The 23,572-nt window shown below is 35.4% G+C and overlaps 1 long non-coding RNA gene across 1 annotated transcript in view; it reads right to left on the bottom strand.

The window, feature by feature from the left end:
- The window catches only part of LOC138693139 (uncharacterized), a 399,597-nt gene that overhangs the window by 236,131 nt on the left and 139,894 nt on the right, over positions 1-23,572 (bottom strand). The window contains exon 2 of the long non-coding RNA XR_011330232.1: positions 9,148-9,234. This is a non-coding gene — a long non-coding RNA (uncharacterized lncRNA). The remainder of the gene's footprint in view (positions 1-9,147; positions 9,235-23,572) is intronic.

Genomic DNA, 23,572 nt, shown 5'->3' with positions numbered 1-23,572 from the left:
TGTTAATCTTAAATAATGATATTTTTCACTTACAATGATATTCGGTGAGAGACGGATATCATTTGTAGCTAAAAAGTCACTTAGAGTGGCAAATGAATGAAAATCGTACTTGATTTCTCATGGATTTATCACTTTTTCAGCATCATCATAAATTGTGAATATTCTTAATCGTACGCCATGATGACACTATTTTAATGAGTTTTAAAAAGTATAATTATAGTAAGGTTGGAAGAGGAAATATCAAAACGAGACCTACACTATCCAGTATTGATAAGTTCTACGTCTGTACCGTGTAAGGTAAGTGAGAAAAGAACGAGGGAACATGATAAATTTAAGAATAATGAAATAACATGTGACACATCGATGTGTGTATTGGCATATGACCTTCGTCCACTAAAACATGGGAACTTTTATTAATTATTAAACCTGTGATTTTGGGGTAATTGCCAATTTTGTTCCTTAAGCATTTATTAAAATACTTAAAATCTGTATGTTTGATGGAAAGGCAAGAAGGTTGGTAGAGATTTGTAGTCCATTAAATTCCCTTTTTGGATTTTTCTTTCTTTCTCGATTCTAATTCGAGAAATATTGGAATTGATGGGTCATGCATACAACAAAATGTGGAATAGACCCTTTGAAGGAAACACGATTCTTATGCAAAGATCAGAAAATAATTTTGTTATAGCTCCTCTCCTTCTTTGACGGACGAACTATTTTTTTCACCAAGAATGGATTCTTTTTCTGTTCCAGAGTGTAATACATTTCCTGAATGATAAACTTAAATAGTGATTTTTTTTACTTACAATTATATTCGGTGAGAGATGGCTATCATTTGTAGATAAAAAGTCACTTGGAGTGGCTAATGAATGAAACACATACTTGATAACTCATGGATTTATCATTTTTTCAGCCTCATCATAAATTGTGAATATACTTAATCGTACACCATGAATACACTATATTAAATACTTGTAAAAAGTATAATTATAGTAAGGTTGGAAGAAGAGATATGAAAACCATAAGTTCTACGTCAGTAGCGTCTAAGGTAAGCAAAAATATTCCTACAGTGTGAGAAAAAAAGGAGGGAACATGATAAATTTGTGAATAATTAAAGAACATGTGATACATCGATGTGTGTATTGGCATATTACTTTCGTCCACTGAAACATGGAGCATTTTATTAATAAGTAAACCTGTGATTTTGGGGTAATTGCCAATTTTGTTAATTAAGCATTTATTTAAATACTTAAAATCAGTATGTTTAATGGAAAACAGTGAGGTTCGGTAGAGATTTATTGTGCTTTAAATGAATTTTTTTGTGTTTTTCGTTCTTACTCGATTCAATTCGAGGAACATTGGAAGTGATGGGTCATACGTACATCCATATTTGGAATAGACGTTTTGTAGAAAACATGATTTTTTTCGATAGATTAAAACTACCGCTTGACTAAAGTTTGGCCCTGTACTAAACTATACAACACCGTTTCATACACTAACACATATCACATATCTGAATGTACTTTTATACTACTATATGGTAATGTGAGAAGTACCTACCTAATTTCAGATTTTAAGGACATACATTTCCTACACTTAAGAAAAACAATTGATGACGAGGGTGGTAATAAAGCAATGCAGCACTACTTTCCCGCATTAGGACACTTTGCTTTATAAATTACAATTTAAACTATATTAATACAATCAGATTACAGCGACTCAAATTCACCCAGGATTTCAATAAATAAACAAATAATATGGAAAATTTCATTTATTTAGATTTTACTGGGAAATGGCCAATATAACGTTTTCTGTCAAATTAGTTACGTTTTTATTGCAAGATGAGCCTGTGAACAATAATTATTGATATTCCCTCATAAGTTTGTCTAAATTTTTGAAGGATCAGTTTGTTTCTCACATTGTCCGCTGTTTCAGCGATCATTTACTATTCGTCAGATAACTATCCATAATAATTTTCGGTATTTTTCGTAATCTCGAATAAACTGGAAGCGAAAACAACAATTGTTAATTTCGTAACGATTTAGCTTAGTCTAAGCTAAACTAACAAATGCTCGTCTATTCGCTTCTTGTAGCAATGTGGGATTTTAAACGAAATATTATAACATTATATACTATGTACTTTAATATTTTAATTTTATGCTAGTATTAAAAATAGTGTGAAACCTAAGCGTTTCATGGCTTGATGCAAACTTCGTGTCATATGCAATCCTCGGTAAAACTTGGGTTGCAACCAGTGACACTCCGATGTGTAATTGATGCATTTTTACGCAGCACTACAATATTCTACCAACTGTTCTCTGTTGTAACTTGCGGATTAGGCCTACTTTATGACTTTCTTGTAAAATGACGAAATCTATACGTTGTTCTTTATTTACACTTGAGAGAAAAGAAACAATGCTGAATGAAACACAGTAGAATAGGAAACTCCAAAAAAATTACTTTCGAAGAACTAAATGATTGGGTGAGAATATTACAATTCTAAGGCAAGACGACAATCTTTCACAAGGGGGCGTATTAAAGGTTTAGTGTCATTAGGTGCGGTAGTTCATAATTTCTTCAGCGTATACTTCAGTTATTTCTTGTGTAAAATTTGTAATATTTTACTAATAGCTTCCACATATTATGTGTAAGAAATTTACTCTCACAAAAAGATTGTGTGTTAAAAATGTGGCTTTATACTATCTCAGTCTCACCTCTCCAATTATCTACAAAATTTCATAGACGCTTCGTGCCCATAAGTAAACAATGTTCTTAAATCCTCAGGATTCTCGATCTGAAGTGGAAGAAAGACAGTAACATTGTTGAAGTTGAGTTGATCCTTTGCCTTCCTGTCTGTACATTCTTTGATGAGGGATTGAAGTCAACAAAGAACTTGGGTTTTGTAATTGAAAAAATTTATAAAATATGAACAAGAATAAGTTGGTAAAGATTAATGTAAAATAATTCATAATTCAATAGCTGAGTAAAGTGGTTGGTGTTAATGTATGTCTGAAAACTAGACATAGAAAAGATGTAAGTGCCAATATCGTTCAAAATTATAGGCCTATATATATAATTCAATAGCTGAGTAAAGTGGTTGGTGTCAATGCATGTCTGAAAACTAGACATAGAAAAGATGTAAGTGCCAATATCGTTCAAAATTATAAGCCTATATATATATATATATATATATATATATATATATATATATATATAAAGATTTGAAACTATGTTCTGCCTCAAACTACTTAGAAAATTTATTTCTCTTTGTATTTTATATAGCCCTCTTAGTCCTATAGATATGCAGAATCTACGATATTACATTACTAGCAGCACAAGAAAGCTCTGATTTCTACGATTTGTCTCTTGGTACGTACATACTTTCTATGTGCAGTCTTCAACCCTCTTAATTACACGAAGTGTTAAATTATAAATAAGAATGCTATCGAAACACATTTACTTTCAATTTAATCACAAGTTAAAATTTTAAGCTTTCTGTCTTTATTCGGTATAAAAGTGACCACATATTTTATAAGTTGTAAGTGGTATTTAAATAATTATTATGAGTCAAAAGTATATTTTATAATCTTGTTCTTGTTCTTAGTGAAAAGAGCTGTTGTGAAGAAGACTATTCATACGCCACTTTTATCGAGTACGCGTGAAGCTGAGGTAAGTGGAATGATGTTCATGGTCTAATGAAGAAATGAAATAAAAAAGAAAGCTATTATAATTAGCAGATTATGGGAGGAAGATAAAGAAAGACAGAATGTATAGCAAGAAATGAATAACGATGTGAAAAAGGAATAGAAGGAACATTAAAAGTGCAAATGTAAGCCGAGGATGAGAAAGAGTAGTAGCAAAAGCATGCAGATAAATATATGTAAGCGGTATGCATACCGGGGGAGCAGCAGAAGCATGCGCAGTAGCGAAAATTATGGAGCAGAAATACCATAATGATCAGAAAGCAAAGCATTACATGCGTGCAGAGAACCAAATTCGGAGAAGCAGAAAAGGCGGAATATTCAGTAAACGGAAGAAGAGAAGAAGGAACACAAGCAAAAGCGTCAGAGCATAAAGGGCGCAATATTCAGTAAGAGCAAGAACAGGAGGAGGAAGAAAAGCAAAAGCGTCGGAGCAGAATGGGCGCAATATTCAGTAAGAGGAAGTAGAGGAGGAGGAAGAAAAGCAAAAGCGACGCAGAATAAACGGCGCCAAATTCAGTAAGAGGAAGTAGAGGAGGAGGAAGAAAAGCAAAAGCGGCGGACCATAATGGACGCAATATTCAGTAAGAGGAAGTAGAGGAGGAGGAAGAAAAGCAAAAGCGACGCAGAATAAACGGCGCAAAATTCAGTAAGAGGAAGTAGAGAAGGAGGAAGAAAAGCAAAAGCGTCGGACCATAATGGGTGCAATATTCAGTAAGAGCAAGAACAGGAGGAGGAAGAAAGGCAAAAGCAGCGGAGCATAAAGAATGCAATGCTCATCAATTTATAGACCAGAAGGTGGCGGTCAAGTAAACGCGGCGGAGCATAAAGGAGGCAATACTCATCAAGTTATAGACCAGAAGGAGGCGGACAAGTAAAGGCGGCGGAGCATAAAGGAGGCAATACTCATCAAGTTTTAGACCAGAAGGTGGCGGACAAGCAAAAGCGGCGGAGAATAAAGGGGAAATGCACAAGAAGAGGATAAGGAGTAGGCAGACAACCAGAATCGGTTTACCACTAAATGTATTTTGAGCAGTAGGAGAAGGTTGAGCAGAATTGTGATTAAATTGAGTTGGATATGAGACAAATTGTTTGTCTACACAAGTACATAGTATTGTGAAAATATATTTTTATTGTACAAGAATTCTGTTAAGTTATGATGAAGTGTGATAATATTGGAATTATCTTTCTAAGCTACATACTGTATTTTATACCTTGTGATATAACATTTTCATCTAGTACACTCTTATCTCATGTATTTGTTTTGACAATGTAAAAGATGTAAATTTTTCATTTCATTGATTATGATTTTGTTCTGAATTAAACAGTAGGAATTGTGGACTGTAAAAGCATTTCCGTAGAATTGCTGAATTTTTACATAATTTCACTATAGAAACACATTTCAGATTACATAAAAAAATCTGTTCATAAATATCATTGCATTAAAAATGCACCTGAAGACAACTAATTCTTAATCGGTAACGTTTATCTAATCAAAATATAGACATTTCTTAGGACAGTTGACTGAACAACAGCAACAACAACAGAAGCAACAACAACAACAACAACAACAAGAACATTTCCTTCAGAAGCATTTGCGAATAGTCTGATTTTCTGCTGTAAATGATAAAATTACAGTAATATTATTATTATTATTTTTACTATTATAATTATTATTATTATTACTATTATTATTGTTATAGTTATTATTGCTACTACTACTACTATTATTGTTATTACTATTATTATTACTATTATTATTACTATTATTATCATTATTATTTTCATATTTATTATTATTATTATAATTATTATTATATTATTCTAATTTTTATCTTATTTAGTAAACTGTTCTTGAGGCGCACTATACACTCTCGGAGCGGACTATCAGAAGTTTCTTTCACAAATGTTTGTTTTAATGAATGGGATCTATAGAGTGCCAAACAGATACACTGACATACATCATGTGCTTACTCTCGGCCTCTTGAGACTCCACCGCGTGACGTAATTGCATGTAACTCTCTGGTGTGGATATATGGAGTGTTATTATTAGGGAGGGGATTCCTATGTAATTAAATATTCTTTTTGCGTATGATAAAACACAATTAACAAAGTTCAAAATTTCGAATATGAAGTTTCAATTTTAAAAACCGAATTTTATTTCACATAAAAACACATATTTTCAGAAAAAAAGGTATGTAAATACATATTTTCAGGAAATCTATTATATACACATAAATCTTGGATTTTTCTTACTTAAATAATTTTTTTACAAGAGCGTTTAAATATTTTAAAATTAAATCAATTATATCACTCAGAAGTACGTCATATTTCTAAGGTTGCTTCTTGTTTCTAATCGCTGTGTGGTGTATCCGTGATCCATTTTTGTAAAAGTATCGCCTCAAGTTCTGAGAACTGCTAGGTAGCATATCAATGTTATTATTAGCGAATAAATTAACAAGGTCAAGAATGCAATACATAATTAGGATGATTATTGTTGCTGAAGATGATTTAATTCCACGTTTTGTTTGTGAAACACAACAGGTAAGAGCTCGGGTGTAAACATTATTTAATTTAAACAAATCTCTCGCCTTTCGCTCATGCCTATCAAGTAAGGCAATACAACTTGTTGTGATTCCCTGTTATCGGGCAATAAGCATAAGCTACGTAGTGTAGATGTAGTGGCGTCACTATAGGAAGCTTTCCTCCGACATTGTCAGTCAGTAGCTAGAAGCACAAGTAATTATTTCACATTTCATACTCTCTCTCGAGCTAGTACTGAAGAGAACCACGCATATAAATATCTATACCACACAGCTATTAATTATATGAAAAAGATCCAACTCCACTTGATTAATAGCTATAAAAATATTTGATTTTTAATAATATTATTATCTTACGTAAATTTTATAGCTTTCAGTAATATATGCTATATATACTATATAGCCGCCACTCAGTAAAATATAGAAAACATAATCTAATTTAAGTTATTCTCTACATCTACTTATATAACCCCAAAACGTTTCACTTTTATATCAATATAGCATTAGTATGTATAATTAATGAAAAATAGTCACATCATGCCATTAACTACATTAACATTTCATCTCTAATGGTAATAATGTCAACAAACCACCTCAAGTTTTGAATTTTTTAATATCCAATACACAGCTGTACCCAGAAAATTACACACCACAGAATCGAACCTGTAAATTATTTTTAGTAAGTTGAGTTCTTAATAACCAATTTAATTTGAGCTCTAAATATGTCACCATTTTTGCAGATCATGGCCTTCGTGTAATATTGTTTACTGTAGTGTGTGTTTTGTTTTATTCTGAAATGCAACACGGCAGACTTAATGCTCCATTCGCTTCTTTGTAAAGAAGAAGCGAAGCGACCATCAAGTCGGCCGTGAATGCAATTAGCTAGTTCTCAAAACTGACGACAGATGGATTTTGGAAAATAGGAAAATTGTGTTGAAAAATTGACATTTCACTGAAAACTACTATTTTTCCAAAAACCTTGTGTGTGTAATATGACACTTATGACAGTCTGATGATGGCAAATAATTGCCGAAAACGTTAATCCTATCAATAAATGTGGCATAGTTAATAATATAAGACTACACATTACGTGATAAGCAAGAAGACGGACCCATTTAACCTATATTCACTTTATTCAATTGCTTATCGATCTACACCGCTTTTTCAGAATGAAAATATCAATTAGGTTAGGCTTAGGTTTAAGATATATCCTGACAATAATCATCTTATCATAATGTCTTCGGGGCAGCGTAACTCCGTCTTCCAGTTGGGGGTTTTCTCGGGGTTCTCTACATCTACATCATTCCGTCACCATTTCTTCATTTCGTCATCATTCCATACAATAACCGGACGATGCATGGGAGAAGGTGGCCTATCGACGAGAGGGGTATCCTGCTCGAAACCTGGGTACGCAGCGAACCTTAGTGTAGTCAGCCGCTGTGAATTTGGGAATGCGCCTAGCGCAATATAAATTAAATTATGGTTTATTTAACGACGCTCGCAACTGCAGACGTTATATAAGCGTCACCGGTGTGCCGGGATTTTTGTCTCGCAGGAGTTCTTTTACATGCCAGTAAATCTACTGACATGAGCCTGACGCATTTAAGCAAACTTAAATGCCATCGACCTCCGCCGGAATCGAACCCGCAACCTCGAGCAGAGAAGGCCAGCGCTATACGAACTACGCTACCGAGGGCGACAGCGCAATAGGCCGCAGAGTTGGGCCATAGTGCCCATAGTGCCCTCCTCCCGTAAATTCCATTCCATTCCAATACAGTTCAGATAACTTAAATAGAGTCTAAAGTAGCTCTGTAGACTTGTAATTTCCATGGTGCGAAACCGCCACAATCTACAATAACTTAGGACGAGCGCAAGCGAAGGAAAATACTTCTTTTTTTTATAGAAATGTAATTAGATTCTAATTTGCTCTCGGGAATCGAACAGAGTTTCATTTATTTAGAACTGTACATATCACAATTTGAGTTTCAGATTAAGGGGAGAATATTATTTTCATCTTCTTTTGTTTAACAACTTCCAATGAGATCAAGGAAATCCAAATAACACATTTTTCATATAATTTAGTAAACTGTTCTTGTAAATTTTATGTTATATTATTGACTAAGACCACACCGTACACGAGCCTGGCTCGTACGGTAGAGGCTAGAAACATTTTTGTTTTATAAATTTAATTTGTACTCACTAGCTAGCTAGTTAAATAAATAATAGTACATTATGCAACGAACCTATAATGGTACTAATTAAGACGCGAGTATGTTTATGAAACGAGTTCAAGCGAGTTTCATAATTTTCATACTCGCGTCTTAATTACCATTATAGGCAAGTTTCATGTGACTTTTTATGGTCGACCATATTTCTAACTTGAAATTATTCAGAAGTATTCATGTTATGGTTATGTGAGGAGTGGAACTGACCTGAATTGTGGGATGTGCGCAGACGCGAAAGTATTTATTTTTTTGTGAAACACGAATGTCATTGACCTTGATATAATCTAGAGAATAACATGAAGATTAGGCTTCATATAATCTGGAAATTGATTTAGAATTAAAAAGCGAGATGACAAATTGAATTTATTTGAATATTATTTACAATTAACGCTAATTGTTATAGTAACAGAAGATAACCTTCTGCGGCAGTATTAGATTTCCAGCCTCCGTGACTTTTCGCTAATTGTCTTTTGATTGCATATCCGAGAATAATCGATACTTGCGGTTTTATAATGGTACAATCAGTACAAAGGTGATTTTTCATTGACTGAACAAATGAATTATAATGAATAGGTGTACTTTAATGCGGTGCATTAAAGGGCTACTACCAGGTGTTTAATTACTACATTTCGGTATGGTCGAGCATAAAAAAATAAAAAAAATAATACATTCAGTACTTACCAGTCCTTCCCCATACAGGAATTATAGGCGCGCCCTGGAGAACCTTATCCTCGTCATTCCGTAGCAGACAAATCGGTGAGATCGCGTCTGGAATGAAGAGCAATGAAACAGTTCATAAATAACAATAAGTACGGCAGACTCATAGAAGGCAATTCGGAAAGCAAAGTTACAAATTGTAAAACGCCTTGCTGCTGCGACTACTTCACTGACAGCCTCGTTTCGCTTGTTGCCGCTTCTGCAAGGCGCTATTTATGCGTAATGCAACGTGCATTCAATATATTTTTGAACTGCACTTATATTTATTGTACCTTTAAACATACATTTGCGTGTCACTGAAGATCATTGCTCCCATGGCTGCCGAGTCTTAATATCATCAGATCGTCTTTAACAACTGAGCTTCTATGCATGATTTTGTGCTAATATATCAAGGACCTATTGCGATTTCTTCTGGAATCTCTCCATACATCCCCTATGGTTAGACTTCTTCTCTGCCTTTTAAGTAATGCATTTACTATAAATTCCAGGAGTTTCCATGGTTCTAGATATACAGGGTGTCCACCATGAACCTGACACATTTGAAATTGCTGTATAATTCATACTGCTTGGGGGTAAAAAGAAAAGAATGCATGCAATATAAAGAGTAACTCACCAAGTTTTATTAAAAAAATCAGTACGGCTCAACATGAGATCCTCTCGTTGCACGAAGAACATCTAGCCTGAATTCAATTTCCTGCCAGGCCTTCTGAAGCATCTCGGGCGTAACGGAATTGACGGCATCTCTTATGCGGCCGCGTAGCTGTTGAAGATCACGAATTTTGTGTCCTGTATACACTTTGTTCTTGGCATATCCCCACAAGAAAAAGTCTAGAGAGGTAATATGCGGTGATCGAGGTGGCCATCTTGTCGGTCCATCACGCCCAATCCAGCGACCGGGAAATTGTGTGTCGAGAAATTCTCGAACGATCAGGCTCCAATGTGGTGGGGCGCCGTTCTGTTGAAAGAAGATGTTCGACTGCAAATGCATTAACTGAGGCACAACAAATTGATCCAACATGTCGAGGTAGATATTGCGTGTAACTGTTTGTTCTGCAAAGAAAATGGGGCCGATGATCAAATTGTGCATCAATCCGCACCACACATTTAATTTCGGGCTGTCACGAATGTATTCCACAATGCAGCGTGGGTTTTCTGACCCCCAAATACGCGCATTATGTGTGTTGACTTTGCCCGATAAATAAAAAGTGGCCCCATCGGAAAAAGCAATGAGAGTTAAAAATGTTGGGTCTTCATCAATGTGCTGTAACATGTCGACAGCAAATGCCTGCCTCTTATTACCGTCATCTGGTTTCAGTTCATGAACCAACTGCAATTTGTATGCATGAAACCCAAGAGAGCGATGCAGTATCTTATGTACCGTGGACTTCGGCATCTGCAGTTCTCGTCCCGCTTGTCGAACTGACTTGCGTGGACTTCGTTCATTCGCCTGTCTCACTGCTGCTACACGCTCCTCTGGTACGCGCACATTACCGCCACCTTGCAATTTCACCACACTTCCCGTTGCCAAAAACTGCTGTTTCCATGTCTTAATGGTATTCCGTGATGGTGGGTCTTTCTGGAACACGCGCCGAAAGTTGCGTTGCACTTGAATCACCGAATTTGTTTCAGCATACCACCAGATCGCTTGTGCTCGCTCTTGCGCTGTCGCCATTTTGACTTAAGCTACCGCAGCGCCACGTACAACCTCTCGCGCGGGTTTTTAAAAATAGCCAACGAAATTTCCACAGTTTCTCTACATATTGCAATGCATGTTACCAACTTATTTCCATTCATTGATTTTTGGCAGCCAAATGAAATGTGTCATGTTCATGGTGGACTATTTCTTCTTATGTCCTGTGTGTTACCTACTTTCAGAGCAGTACGGAAACCGATTAATTGGCCTTTGCATATATATATATATATACATTAGTCCTACTTTTCACGTGCGATGATATTCTTCTCTAGTGTTAATATTATATTATATAATTCCATTTCCGTTGTAATTTAAATTTTAGTTCCTATTTTATTTTACTTATTTATTTTTACTATTATAATTATTTTTTTTCTATATTTCTCTTATATTAATAATGTATTATATAATTTCTGTTACTGTAATTTTAATTTTTATTTCCTATTTTATATTATTTTATAATCCCTTATAGGTCTATATTAATATTATATCTGAACTGCGACCGAACACGAGCGCTGCTCATTCGGTTTCAAATTTTGTAAATACTACTGTATCTCCTTTTTTATATTGATTGTATTATTTTATTTCTATTTCTATTGTTTGTTTGTAATTATATTCTTTATTCTGTATATTTAAATAAATAAATAAATAAATAAATAAATAAATAAATAAATAAATAAATAAATAAATAAATAAATAAATAAATGCATGATGCGCCTTATAATGCAACTTCGACTATTTACTGTTGTAATGGTTGCATTGCAACTTTGAAATGCGTAACGATACTCTGTAAACGATTGAAACTTTTCCGGCTTAACTTTTTCGGACGTCCAAGATTCGCTTTGTCTTTTAGTTAGTACTTTAGCGCTTCTTTTTAATAACTGTATATTTTATATCCTCTGCATTTTAATTCCCTTTTATGGCTAGCAACCACATGTTTCAATTATTTAAAATATTTTTTGACACCCATTCATAAAGGTAGATCTTTGAACGCTAGGCAAGACTTAAAATATGTTTTCCCCAAGCCATCCCACGATATTAATCGTAACCGATCAATAAAACGATTCGATAGAAGCAAGCGTACTTTTAAAAATGACTTTATTAAAAAAACGTACAAAAATTAAATAAATTGCTTCAAGAACTATTTCATTGATAGTCGTACCTTTTTCACACGAATTTTTAAGAAAACGTAATATTAATGCTGAATTTGTTGCAAATGCTTACAGAAATTCTTTGTGTGTAAGCACTGCTGGGAGCATCTTGTAGAGTACAGCAGAACAGCGCTTAGAACCGGTTTATATTCGATGGGTTGCAGAGGTTAGACATTCGTTCGCATATCCGGCCTTGAAGCGGTTGCGCCTGGCTAGAGAGATCCACAGATATATAGGACAGAATACCAAGCGCATTTCATCATACAGGAACTATGACGACATTTTGTAACTACACAAATAGAGTAACAATTTAAGGAAATTTACTTTTCCTAATTAAAAAGAGTGTACGCTTGAAATTCTTAGGAAATTATTTGGAGCTAAGAAGGCTGAAGTTAGAGGAGAACGGAGAAAGTTGCACAACGCAAAACTGCATGCATTGCATTCTTCACCTGACATAATTAGGAACATTAAATCCAGACGTTTGAGATGGGCAGGGCATGTAGCACGTATAGGTGAATCCAGAAATGCATATAGAGTGTTAGTTTGGAGGCCGAAGGGAAAAAGACCTTTGAGGAGGCCGAGGCGTACATGGGAGGATAATATTAAAATGGATTTGAGGGAAGTGGGTTATGATGATAGTGACTGGTTTAATCTTGCACAGGATAGAGACCGATGGCGGGCTTATGTGGGGGCATAAAAAGTTATTAACAAAAATAAAATTACTCTCAAATCTAATGATTGTAGTTTCATGATGCGTGCTTCAATCAATTAGGAGAGAGGAGGAAATATAATTTGAAAGGTATACGATGATAATCGCGTCCTTGCAACGATTCTTGGAACTCCTGGATGGCTCAATATTATCGTCGTTCATGATCCAGAGCCGTCCAACCGATTGATACTCGGACATTCGTTAAACGGACATTGGACTACTCCGCGAGACGCATGAGCTTCGCATACTGTCTATAGCGGCAGGTGTTCGATAACAATATGTCTTTTCTATCTTTCGTAACCTGTTATGCAGGAATCTACATCCTTGCCAGAATTTAAGGGAATTCAATTACTTACTTACTTACTTACTGGCTTTTAAGGAACCCGGAGGTTCATTGACGCCCTCACATAAGCCCGCCATTGGTCCCTATCCTGAGCAAGATTAATCCAGTCCCTACTATCATATCCTACCTCCCTCAAATCCATTTTAATATTATCCTCCCATCTACGTCTCAGCCTCCCTAAAGGTCTTTCCCCTCTGGCCTCCCATATGTATTTCTGGATTCGCCCATACGTGCTACATGCCCTGCCCATCTCAAACATCTGGATTTAATGTTCCTAATTATGTCCGGTGAAGAATACAATGCTTGCAGTTTTGTGTTGTGTAACTTTCTCCATTCTCCTGTAACTTCATCCCTCTTAGCCCCAAATATTTTCCTAAGAACCTTATTCTCAAAAACCCTCAATCTCTGTTCCTCTCTCAAAGTGAGAGTCCAAGTTTCACAGCCATACAGAAGAACCGGTAATATAACTGTTTTATAAATTCTAACTTTCAGATTTTTTGACAGCAGACTGGATGACAAAAGCTTCTCAACGAATAATAACACGCATTTCCCATATTTATTCTGCGTTTAATTTCCTCCCAAGTGTCATTTACGTTTGTTACTGTTGCTCCAAGATATTTGAATTTTTCCACCTCTTCGAAGGATATATCTCCAACTTTTATAGTTCCATTTCGTACAACATTCTGATCACGAGACATAATCATATACTTAGTCTTTTCGGGATTTACTTCCAACCCTATCTCATTACTTGCTTCAAGTAGAATTTCCGCGTTTTCCCTAATCGTTTGTGGATTTTCTTCTAATATATTCACGCTATCCGCATAGACAAGAAGCTGATGTAACCCGTTCAATTCCAAACCCTCTGTGTTATCCTGAACTTTCCTAATGGCATATTCTAGAGCGAAGTTAAAAAGTAAAGGTGATAGTGCATCTCCCTGCTTTAGCCCGCAGTGAATTGGAAAAGCATCAGATAGAAACTGGCCTATACGAACTCTGCTGCAAGTTTCACTAAGACACATTTTAATTAATCGAACTAGTTTCTTGGGAATCAGGTTGCGGATAGAGGAGACTGCCTCCAGATATGGAGGGTAGCTACGAATATATTGAATAAGCAGTCGTGGACAGCCGATAAGGGATGGTCCTCCAGCTTGGGGGTTGGGCGAAGAGCTAACAACCCATCCCGTAAAAAACAGCTTGTTACGAAACCTAACAATAAGCCTCCGGGAATTCAATTAGGATTATAAATATCGCTTGAACGAGTAGGAAGAATTTTCTCGACGTTTATATTTGAAAATTCATCTTTCACCATTTCATAAACCTGTTGTACTGTATACCACAATATTGCTTCCTTGATTTTGATGGTAATAATTCCAATGCTACTCTCCCTGCAGCTTCTTTCATTTCTTCGGGTTAATTTTCACATTATTATGAATTTGTGAACACCAGTCTAAAATTGAAGCCATAATCTACGTAAAGATGAATTTGATTGTACTTCTGTATCTGATAATTGATGTCTAATTTATAGAAGGTGTTCGTGACAAATAAAAACTTGTCCTACTGCATCGTTCTGTGAAACTGTTTCAAGATATTATCAACTATTCGCCATAAATATCGCTGTATTTGTTTTTTCCCCATTCATGTTTTTTAAGTTTAAACTATATTGCTGTGTTACTGAGTCCATAAAGAACTTACTTAATACTGATTTGAGAGCTTGAGATAAACACCTGGTCGTACACGAACATTGAAGTTATCACTGAATGTCTGGTAGTAAAATTATCTTACATAATAAGTCGGCCTTTCCAGGTACTTACGATATCTTCAAAACATAAATTGAATAAGATAGATGATAAGCTGTAACCTTGGCGAACTCCTCAATTGCGCACTGTTGTTAAGAACTCATTTCTGAGAATATCATATCTGAGAAAACTCAAGTTCAAGCATATAATATTTCTTCATGACAGTAATTAAAAATTGAACTGTTCCCCATATGTAAACTGCTCCAAATTAGTCCTGTCAGCTCGATCGTAAGCTTTCACATAATCAATGAATAGAATATATCGTTCTCTATGAAGTTTTACTTATTTTTCAACATATTGTTCTATTATTCATATATTACACGGTTACTAACTTACTTACAAATGGTTTTTATGCTCGACCATGCCGAAATGTAGTAATTATACACCTGGTAGCAGTCCTTTAAAGTACACCTACTCATTAAAGTACAGGTGTTCAGCCAATGACAACTCAGCTTACAGGTGTTCAGCCAATAACGAGTCAGCTTTGTACCGTTATAAAACCGCAAGTATCGATTATTCTCGGATATGCAATCGAAAGAGAATTAGCGAAAAGTCACGGAGGCTGGAAATCCAATACTGTCGCAGAAGGTTATGTTCTGTTACTATAATAATTAGCGTTAATTGTAAATAATATTCAAATAAATTCAATTTGTCATCTCGTTTTTCAATGTCGAATTCAATAATCAATGTTATATCAAGTTTAACAGGATTACATTAAGGTCAATGACATTATTGTTCCTCGGAAAAAATCAATACTTTCGCGTCTGCGTACATCTCACAATTCACGACCTAGAACAAGGTCACTTCCGATCTTGTCAGATACAAATAAAATGTATACATCTGTATACTGTAATTTGAAATTAGAAATATGGTCGAGCATAAAAAGTCGTATGAAACTCGCCTATAATGGTAATTAAGAAGCTCGTATGAAAATTATGAAACTCGCTTGCGCTCGTTTCATAAATATCCATACTCGCTTCTTAAATACTATCATTATAGGCTCGTTGCATAATGTACTATTAAGAAACCCGAAAGATCAATGCCGCCCTCACATAAGCCCGCCATCGGTCCCTATCCAGAGCAACATTAATCCAGTCTCCATAATCATATCCCACCTCCCTCAAATTAATTTTAATATTATCCTTCCATCCACGTCTCGGTGTCTCCAAAGATTTTTTTTCCCTCTGACCTCCCAACTATCACTTTATATGCATTTCTGGAGTCGCCCATACGTATTACATCTCAGACGTCTGAATTTAATGTTCCTAATTATGTCAGACGAACGCAATGCGTGTAGTTCTCCATTCTCCTGTAATTTCATTCCTCTTAGCCTCAGATATTTTCCTAAGCACCTTATTCTCGAACGCCCTAACCTCTGTTCCTCTCAAAGTGAGAGTCCAAGTTTCACATGCATACAGAATAACCGAGAATATAACTGTTTTATGAATTATTATATTTTTATTTTAGTAGGTTATTTTACGACTCTTTATCAACAGCTTAGGTTATTTAGCGTCTGAATGAGATGAAGGTGATAATGCCGGTGAAATGAGTCCGGGGTCCAGCACCGAAAGTTACCCAGCATTTGCTCATATTGGGTTGAGGGAAAACCCTGGAAAAATCTCAACCAGGTAACTTGCCCCGACCGGGAATCGAACCCGAACCACCTGGTTTCGCGGCCAGATGCGCTAACCGTTACTCCACAGGTGTGGACCAAATTATTCTAACTTTGAGCTTTTTTTAAAGCAGACTAGATGATAAAAGATTCTCAACGAAATGATAACATGCATTTTCCATATTTATTCTGCGTTTAATTTCCTCCCGAGTATCATTTATATTTGTTGCTGTTGCTCCAAGATATTTAAATTTTTCCAACTCTTCTATTTCCATTTTGTACTATGTTCTGGTGACGAGTTCATCAATATGGAGAAATTGCCATAATAAAAAGCCTATCTAGATGCTATGGGAGAGAATTCTTCACTGAACTAGTTTATTCCCTCTTTAGGGGAAAGCACTGACTAGGACTTTTCAATTGCTGATAAGATTCATGTTCTGGGGATAATAAGTTAATTAAGTAGTAAAATATCGCTGCAATCGAAAAGTATTGAGAGTAAATTTGAATAAGGAACAAAAAAAAAAAAAAGTTTCCTTCCCAGGCAGGACTCGAACCACGAAAGTCTTAGTTACCAGTCTATCGTGCTCTGGAGTGAACAAGGCTCTGAAATCAGCTACAAGGGTCGGTCCGGTTTTTTTGCTACTTCTGTACACACATGCATTATTAATCCAAAAATGAAAATCCAATGTGATGTAGTATTAATTTCAAAATGTTTGTACATATTGTATTCAGAATGAGATTATTGTTCACTATATTTCATTATTCTCTATGTTCACATATGTAATAATAACCTGAAGATGACCCAATTTGGTTGAAAACGTTTGTTATTGAAGACTTTTAAATATATATTGCGTTCCATTATGATAAGTTACTAGACCGGAACAGAATTGCAATTTTTCATTGCTCCCACACCTAAGAAAGTCTGTTGACCTGTTCAGGGGAAACACGACCTACTCGCAATAAACAAAGTGGTAATATTCAATCACATTAATTTTAGTAAACATGAATTACACATTTTTCGGTCTTTACAAGAAAGATTCCTGTGAATTAATTGTTTGAAAGTATCTAAACTTAAGCAGAAACAATGATACAACACGCATTGTTTATCGAGTTGTCTCCTAATAAATAGTCAGTTCCGTTACCGGGGAATTTGATTTATTGTGGCTTACTGCATATACATTTTCTTGCACAACAAGAAAATTTATCTTTCTCAGTTTATACAACTGAGTCAGGTGGTCAGTTTTCTTATTTATCACGTATGTAGATGACAAATGTTTTTATTATGCATTATTTTAACTCTCTTGCAATATTTTTTCTTGTCAAGAACACACTCTTTTTTTTTTACCTTGGCACCGAAAGAGAAGGAATTATACTCCAAGATGTGCGTTTCAATAGGACATTTTTTCTGAATAGTTGAATACTTTGATCCATTTTATTCGTAATCAATATTATAGAATAGTTCATTCGGAAAGTACAAGGAAGGAATATAACGCAACATAACGAAACGCAACCCAACCCAACCCAACCCAACAAAATATACAATATAAAACAAAATACAACACAACGCAAAATACAACACAACGCACAACACAACACAACACAACACAACACAACACAGTACAGTACAGTACAGTACAGTACAATACAATACAATACAATACAATACAATGCAATACAATATATAATTTTTTATCCATGACCATAACGAAAAGCATGCCTTTACTAAATACTTTTGCTTTTGTAAAGTAGGCTTTTATTCAACATTACTTTATTCCACTAGTGAGATAAAGACTTTACCTCACAGTTTGAACTCTATCTCACAGTTCATTAGTATTTTTCTAGTACCCGGGTACATACGTATAGTTTTCCACTGAACTATTACTCAAGATGTTAATATATTAGTTACTACATGTCACTACCTCTACTTCTATATTACCATTTCTTAAATATACATACACTCAATCTCCTTCTCTTTTCTCTATCTACTACATCGTAATTTGTGCATTGCATCCATATCTAATATGTTTTTTTTTAAATTGGTAATAATTTACCTTTTGGGAGGCGAGGAGACTTGAACCTGCGAAGTTGGGTTTATAGGATTTTATAACAACACGTGTTAATCAACTGAGCTAAACAGACACGATCATTAATTACTTTTTAATATTCCTCTTAAGTTTACAGAAGTAAAATGTGAAATTATTTTAATCACATTAGTCTCGTGAACGCTACTAAATAATCCCTGAAACTTCAGAAAGACGAAAATGCACGTTTAAAATTAAAATATATATATTAAAAAATAGCCCCCTACATCATGACCTACCTAGTACACATATCGATTCTAAAATCCATGCCAACATATGTGATTACATGAGACTTATTTTCAACATATTTTCGTTTATAAAACATAATTTTTCGTTATGGCCATGGATAAAATTACGTATGGTCTTGTGAGCGTGATCTTTATTGCGCTCATGCTTAAATCTTTCCACTCGCGCAATAAAGATGCACTTACCTCACAAGTACCATAAATAACTATTTTCCATGGCGCTACAGCCCTTTGAAGGGCCAAGGCCGACTAACCGGCTGCTGGCCTCACGTCCGCATGCCGAAGCAGAGGTGGACGATCATCCAACCAGAATGGAGGTATCGTGTGGTTAGCACGATGATCCCCAGCCGTAATAGCTGCTTTGCGAAACCGGATTTTTGCTACTTATCGTAGCTCCCCAAGTGCATCCCGATGCTGGGTGGGCACCGGTCCCATACACTGGCCGAAATTTCATGAGAAAATTTCTTCCCCTATAAGGACTCGAACCAGCGCGTATTCCGTAGCGCGAGTCCTAGGCGGGATGCCTTAGACCGCGACGCCACGGCGCGGGACTATCTAATATATAATACATACAGATAAATTTCGTGGACAACTGTGACCGATCCATCGCCTAGGAAATTATTCCTGTAAATGAGCTGCTACTGAACGAGGAAAGTAAAGCGATGAACCATCACGCTGATTATGTATGTATTTATTTACACTGCAAGTGGGCAAGCACCCGGTGGCAGTGGTATATACAATATTAACAGTACACAATAAGATGATAAGCAATACACAATAAAATTTACAATAAACAATACAATTTTACAACACATATACAATTTTATACACAATACAATTTAACACAATAATAATAAAACATAAATAAAATACCTAATTTTACAATACAACCTACATAATTATGTATAGGTCCTACATAAGTTTCAATAGTCTGAAAGTTTCAATAGTCTTCATACTTCGTTTGATTTCTGGAGGCACATCTTCCAATGCATGATTGCAAAATGCGAATGTTTGACATACACATCGACAGCTCATGTTATCACACCTTACCTCTGCCCATACTTCACATCACAGCTGAATATCACTCCCTTTAATGCAGGGTCCACTATTTGTATTAAAATCCACCGGAAGGAACGGTGAACGGGAAAAGAGTTCAGAGCTGAAGACATCAGATGGAAGACAATGTTAAGATATATAGATCTACTGATTGTTCATTTCAAAGTGTGTCATGACGTCACTGTTGTTGGGTCACCGATTTGAAGCGAGTTTCAGTTTATATGTTAGAGAAGTTGCCTATTATTTAAGGCGTTCTTCAATCTGAACTTGAGAACGTGTACGATATAACTTGAACGTCGTAGCAACAGATGGCGGTCTGTACGGTCTGTGTGCTACCATAACCTCTTTCGAACTGTGTTTTGCGCCGGCAAGTCGTACGCAGGGTATTTGTTATCATCGGTTGCGTACGGTAACATTCCACAACACAAATCAAATGCTCCGTGTCCATGTTGACCGTCGAAGTTAATGTCAACAAATACGTAAGTAATCGTCTTAACCCTCTCCCCATATCCCGACAGTACGTATTTCCAAACAGTTCACATTCCTGCCACTACCGGCGTTACCGTACGTATCGGCACGTACTCTTCAGAATGAACGCCGTACTTGCTAGGCAACTTCTCTGCCTCATATGTTATACACCTCTGCGGAAGTGTAGGAAGATTGAATTCTCTAGGCTCATCGGCTAGCCACATGACGGCATACAGCGAGCCATGACACACTTTGAACTGAACACCCAGTATGCGTACACTGAGAGAAAGGCAGAAAAGAGGGAAGATTGGAGAATGCTGGATTTTCAGTGAAGAATCCGCCACTGAGAATAAATGAATGGCAACTATGTGCAGAACGAGATGTGAGAATTATCACTCCAAGTTGAGAAAATATAAAATCAACGAACAAAATAGATTTCTACGACACTGGTAAGCATACAATTAGGAAAATGTAAAAAAAAAAATAATATTCTCTGCACAAAGAAATTCCTACTTTACGTAAGTCACTGCATTCTTGTAAAAATAAATTTAGTTTAGAAGTGATAAGTGAGAAAGAACAATACATTTCAGTTCACGTTATGTAAGGACGAACCACACTTGTTGAGAAATCGTCCCAACATAGATTGTCCTCTTAGAAACTATCTACAAATCATGAGAAGGAATGAAAAAGAACAAAAAAAAAAACTGTAGCGCCCTTGGACAAAACATGATTCCCCTCTTCCTTTCTTTACATCATTCACAAGTGCTGATGATATAAACCTGTAATGAGTTTACAGAAATAACAGTCCAGGCCAGAGATTACTATTGGGTCATGCAAGTGGAAAAACTGGGTTTATACCAAATGAATTTGGCATATATGATGACAAATCTAAATCAGATAATTAACACAACGAAATTAACATGAACAATCTCATCAAGTGCATGACTACGCAAGTCATTCCAGGACACGCGAAGACTGCATGATTGTGTTAGACAACACTCCTAACCACAGCAAACAGAAAAATAAAGCTCCAATAATGCATCTTTAAAAGTGACATTCAAGATTGGCTCCGAATAAACAACGTTACATATATAGTTTATTCGTATGATGAAAGCAGAACCAATCAAGTTGGTAAAACAAAACAAGCAATCACTGGAATTCTCTATACACTGCATCACAAATATTTCATTCGTGTAAGATTTCCTCTATACCAGGCATGTCAATTGATGCCCACAGGAGCAAGCGCGCGCTTTAGAGCCCAGGAGAGCCTGAGCGCTTTACAGCGAAAAGGAAAGGGATAGACGAAAGAGGTGATATATGCCGCTTGGTCGAGTTATATTCAGGGATGGCCAGCACTAATTCAATAGATAAAGGGAAGAGAACTTATTAAAACTGTATCCATGTTAATTTTTAGATTTGTCTGAGAAATATAAGTGGATTATAAGAATGTAAGTTTTAATTTTAATGCTCATTTTCCACAAGTTTGATTTTTTCATTCAAAAGAAATATTTTCTCAACTTTTCGTATAGAAAAGTGAAATTTTCAGGTATAGGCCTATTTATTTAGTAGCCTTACAGAATGTTTTCGTAAATCTAATATACCGTATATACGTATTACTGAAGATAGTGTGTTGAAAATTTTGAAAATATTCGCATGGAAATTGTTTGTAAGGAAATGAATTAACAAAGCAACTACTGTTACATCATAAGCAAAAGATACGTGCCCATGTGTCGTAAAAATGTCAGCTCTATATCTTTAGCAGATTTCGAGAAAATAATTTAATATTCTGATGATAGGAAGTTGCTCACAAATATCACCTTAAAAGCATAATGCGATAAGAGTTTTGTTATGTAATATTAATTACACTTAAAATAGATACAGTACCTAGGTAACTATGCTTTGTACTGTAATATTGTTTTGATTAGTTTATTGATTACTTTTGTAAGGCTAAAGGTACCATCAATATAAATTCCAACTTATCATGTCATACTCAATCTCTTTCTTTGGAATATCACTTTCTTTATGAATGATGTGTTTCATGCACTTAATACAGTATAATATTATACTACTATGGAATTTAAGTGAATATTCCTCCTTAACTCTCTATTATGTTATTAAGATTTAAAGCACAAGTGCAATATTAAGAAATTGGTGTTAGTACTTTTGTTTTACAGACAATATACTGTAGATAATATTAAACAGAAAGAATCCATATAAAAATAACGACATAAAATTTCACGTTCCGTTTGAAGTTTGTGCACCACTGTTTTCTTAATCCAACAGGTTGCTTATTCATATACACAACACTTCTTCTTTCTATACTTAGCGCTTGCTGCCCGCGCACGACGTCAAGGTCAGAAAAATGCGCTTGCTTTGATATCACTGCTCTATACCATCCCGATTTGAATTCGATTGAGTATTTTGGAAACAAGTGAAACAATACATTTTCAAAAGACTTGGGTACGTAATCTGTAACTATCTTTAAAGGGGTGTAACATGTATTTTCATGGTACTGATTTGGTTTTTGTTGTAATATGCTAAATGGAGAAAATAAATCTTTATTATTTTCAAACTAACAGCTTATTATTGGCGACGAGGATGAACAACAACATTATTGGAAGAGAGAGTGAGTTTGAAAATATTCTTCCCAAAAACCACCTTCAAAGATTTAAAGCTTTCTGTATTCTACAGAAAAAAGCAGCACTCACTTCTATCGTTGAAGCTTCATATTGCGCAAAAATTAAATCGTGGACAGGTCGTAAAAATATTCAAGAGATCAGTTATGGGGAATTAACAAAAATGATTAAGGAAAGATATGTTCAAAAAAGGTGATATGAATGAAAGATATAAATTTTATAAGATGAATCAAGAAAATGGTGAGCCAATTTTAGAGTTTATTTCTATGTTGAACAAATTAATTAGAGGTTGTATATTTGATAAACATTTAACAATATAGACAATGCTAAGAGATAGATTAGTCTAAGACAGCCGTGGCGAGAATGCGACTCGCGAGGACATTGTGGCTCGCAGTGAGAGCTATGCATTTCTCTTGCTTCTAACCTTCCCCAACCCCCACCCTCTCACTCACTGGAGTCAAATTCCGTTCCATTTGTATTTGTCTCTGACCTGCGAGTGGCATATGTGTCTCTCGAAACCATGTACCTCTACAAAAACGAAAGTTTCAAATAGGATGGGAGGACGCATTTTTTGCTGTCATAATGAGAATATTAAATGTATG

The sequence above is a fragment of the Periplaneta americana genome, chromosome 17 (assembly GCF_040183065.1).
Source record: "Periplaneta americana isolate PAMFEO1 chromosome 17, P.americana_PAMFEO1_priV1, whole genome shotgun sequence".
NCBI classification, from domain to species: domain Eukaryota; kingdom Metazoa; phylum Arthropoda; class Insecta; order Blattodea; family Blattidae; genus Periplaneta; species Periplaneta americana.
This window is presented reverse-complemented; position numbering and strand designations above follow the sequence as displayed.